A 4,171-nucleotide genomic window follows, 5' to 3' on the forward strand; every position below is an offset into this window, starting at 1 on the left:
TTTGTGTACTCTACGTTTGAGTAGCTGAATAAATACTTGTGTAAACGTTCTCCACTGGTTTTGGTTTTGGCTATGACTTCGTGGCTGTGCAGCACGTAACACACGCCATTATATATTGACGACGTAACCATCTTATAGTTATTATTAGTATTATTGGTGCGCGCGCGCGTGTGTGTGTGTGTGTGTGTGTGTGTGTCACCGTGTGTGTGTGTCTCTGTGTGTGTATGTGTGTGCGTGCGTTCGCGCGCGTGCGTGCGCACGCATACATGTGTCTATACCATACTTATAACCGTGTATTTTATACATAACGTCGTAATTATTCTACAAACGGGTTATATAGTAGTAGTCCATCAGCCCCGGTCCAAAATTTTGGTCACCGGTATCAAATCAGGGGGAGAATGCTTATAGTAATTTTTGGGAAAGTATATACACCCCTAGAGTTAGAAAACGTGTGATAGCATTGTGGGCGTGGCAGCTTTATGTGGGTGGAAGAGTTATCTCCCCTTTTCCAAAATAGCCGCCAAAATGCTAATTAAGCTATACATCATGTTCTAGAGCAGCTAGGATAGTGATTTTGGTGTCTATGACCATGCAGGTATTATAAGTCGTAGATTTCATTTCTGTCTTTACCTAAAACATTGAACACACATTTGATGAAAATAAATCCAAGATGGCCGCCAAAATGTAAGATGGTCACCAAAATTGCTGTTTTTAAGCTCGTATAGCAGTTAGAACAGTAATTTGTGTCTATTATTTCAACTAGTCAAAAATTCTTTATTCACCTAAACCAATGAAGCCTTCATATAATAATGCAATCCAAGACACAATGGCGGCTGTAACAAGTGTCCAACTACAGTGAAATGCACATGATGAGTCTAATACTCATCATTACTGTCCAGTTCATCGTCATCCACATCGTCGTTCTCGTCCGTGCTTTCCCCATCATCTGGTGAACAAACGCCGACTGTTTGCCAAACAATATAGCCTCGAAGTGGTGACGTGACGTCACATGTTTTTATCTTTGCTACACCCGTACCGCTGTACCGCAGCACCGCTGCACGGTTGCTTGGGGATTGGGGAAACTGCATAGAAACACGTACGGGTCGTTTAACGCCCGGGGCAAACAAGTCAAGGAGAACCAGCTAGCGTCCGTCGCACAAAGTGAAAATGATTAGACTGTCCATTAGGACCGCATCAAAAAGTGAAAGTCGTTATTAGCGCGCTGCATGACCCACTGAGCTCTAATAATAGACTATTATCTCTATTATTAGAGCTCAATGCGCTGACCGCTCGCATCTGACCTGGCATATCTATCTCAAAGAAGGACATCATACCACGGGCCAGCATTGGTCAGCACTGCGGACAAATGCACCCGAGGAATGCAAACTATGTACGCTGTCGATACTAATGACCACATAGGAGGACAACCGCAGATTCTCACACTTCACGAGGGATCATCTATTTAGAAGATGAATGATCTGCCTTGACCACGCTACGGTCAGTGATTTCTCCAGATGAACCTGCCGATTTGGACAGAACAGACACAGACTGACGTTATCAGCTGTCTCTCTCGATGTACGCTACGAGTCGACTTTTGCTGCTACCTAGCTGCTGCCGGACACTACACCTTCGTAAGATATGTATTGCTTGTAACTTGTGTTTGCTTGTAACTTGTGTTTGCGTGTAACTTGCGTTTGCGTGTAACTTGTGTTTGCTTGTAACTTGTGTTTACTGTAACTTGTGTTTGCTTGTATTTGCTAGCTATGTAGTGTTGACTGTTGTATTGTCAATATGCTTTGTAGTTATTCATAAATGGATGCACTGTAGTAATTCTCTGGTTATTGTATTATGTGGCTACAACGTTCCATTTGGCTTCAGTGCTTTGCACACGTATCTGACTGTACACGAACCTGTAATAGCCTAGCTATATACGATCACGTGCCTATACTATGCTACACATGTTATACTTAGCATACACGCTGTTAAGTGTTGTAATACATGTCTGGAATAGCCTAGTCAGCCACTAGGTGGCGACACACGTGGCAATAGATGGGTGTAACGTACACGTGTATACACTATACACGAGACAGTTGGGCAGTGGACAGGGCACGGAGCACACGTTTGTGTACTCTACGTTTGAGTAGCTGAATAAATACTTGTGTAAACGTTCTCCACTGGTTCTGGTTTTGGCTATGACTTCGTGGCTGTGCAGCACGTAACATGGTGGCAGCGGTAAACAGAATAAACCATGCACATGATAGGACATCTGTGGAAAGCTGTGTTATAGCCTGGAAAAAGATTCACAAGTCAAATGGAGGCACGCGTGACACGTGGCAGTGAGTCTGACAGGCAGGGCTACAACTTCGGCAGCATAATGCCACCACAGCCCCTGACTTTGGAAGAAGATAGGGTAGGGAGTTGGAAGCTTTTTTAAGAAAAGATGGGACAACTACAACCTGTTATCTGGGCTACACACGAAAGACCGTGCGTTTCAGGTAGCAATGCTTGAGAACTGTCTCGCTGATGATGCGATGAAAACGCTCGGTGGGTTTAGCTTCTCAACGCCCGAGTCACAAAGAACTGTCACTGAAATTACAGGGAAATTTCAAGAAATTTTAAGGTGAGGTGAATGAAACCATGGAGAGATTTTTATTTCACCGGCGTTGTCAGCAGGAAAGGGAGGACTTTGATCACTTCTTGGCAGACCTCAGAACACTGGCACAAGCCTGTAAGTTTTGCAGCGTGTGCGAGGCCTCTATGATAAGAGACAGAGTTGTGCTGGGAATAAGAGAAAATGAAACAAGAGAAGACTTGCTAAAGATATGAAAACTTGACCTTGACAGGTGCATTGATGTGTGCAGGGCTGCACAGTCTACTTCGTTGTGTGACAGAGCATTGAAGCCAGTTATGCCTGATACTGTGCACAAAATAAGGGCAAGATTTCCCGAGGTCAAGGATAAGCAGTACGTAACTTTGCAGAAAGAACAGTGCAGATTTTGCGACTTCTCTCACGTCATGAAGAAAGAAGTGTCCAGCTTTTGGCAAGACGTGCCACATATGCGGTGAGAAGAATCACTTTAAGTCAAAATGCCCAGACAACATGAGAGGCGGACAACAGAAACAGAGAGTATCGGCGCCCTTCAGGACTGGTAGGGGCCGGGTGAATCAGCTAAAGGAAGAGAATTATGATGATGTATCTGCTAGTGACTCAGATTATGAGTGGTGCAATACAGTCACAGCTCAGAGGAAAAGGCTGTCTGTGCAAGCTGTCACAGGTGTGTCCCAAACCAGTAGGATGACAAAGTGTCGGATGATGGTTGGCGGCTCAAAAGTCGATTTTCAGATAGACACCGGGGCGTTTGTAAACATGCTGCCATCCAGATTTGCAGACAAGATAGAGCCATATTGAGATGTACTAAAGATGTGGAACAAGGCTGTCCACAAACCTGCGGGGACATGTCGAATAAAGGTGACTAACCCGAGGAACAACAGAAGATACTCAGTGCCCTTCGTTGTGTTTGAGGATGAGAGGCAACTTATTTTAGGTTACCAGACGAGTGTACAAATGAACCTCATACACGTGCAACATGACAACTTCGACGTGGTTGCTGCAACGTCCACAAAAGATGCATTCGCAGAGGTTTATGATAAGAAGCTGGGAGAATTGCCTGGTACCCAGCATCTTGATGTTCGTGCTGGTGCGATACATGTGGTGATGGCCAACAGGAGCTCGTCCCCATCGCGGTGCGACCGAAATTAAAGATGGAGCTGGAGAGGCTGACTGAGTTAAATGTTATCAGCCCGGTTGAGGAGCCGACGCCGTGAGTCAGCCAGATGGTAGTTGCGCACAAGAAGTCTGGAGCCTTGAGGATATGCTTTGACCCCCATGAGCTGAATAAGGCGCTCCTACGTGAGCACTATACGCTCCCCGTTCTCGACGATGCACTACATGAGTTGAGTGACTCAAGAGTATTCTCAAAGGCGGATTTCGCCTCGGGATATTGGCATGTTAAGTTGGACCGTGAGTTGAGTTTACTCACAACATTTCAGACGTGCTTCGAAAGGTTCCGATGGCTCCGGTTACCTTTCGGTTTGTGTGTGTGTTGTGTTTCTCACAAAGAGTCAATAAATAAATCGTTTATTGTACAACAATAGTATCGTTTATTGTACA

The sequence above is a fragment of the Priapulus caudatus genome, unplaced genomic scaffold (genome assembly GCF_000485595.1).
Source record: "Priapulus caudatus unplaced genomic scaffold, Priapulus_caudatus-5.0.1 Scaffold811, whole genome shotgun sequence".
Taxonomy (NCBI): Eukaryota; Metazoa; Priapulida; class Priapulimorpha; order Priapulimorphida; family Priapulidae; genus Priapulus; species Priapulus caudatus.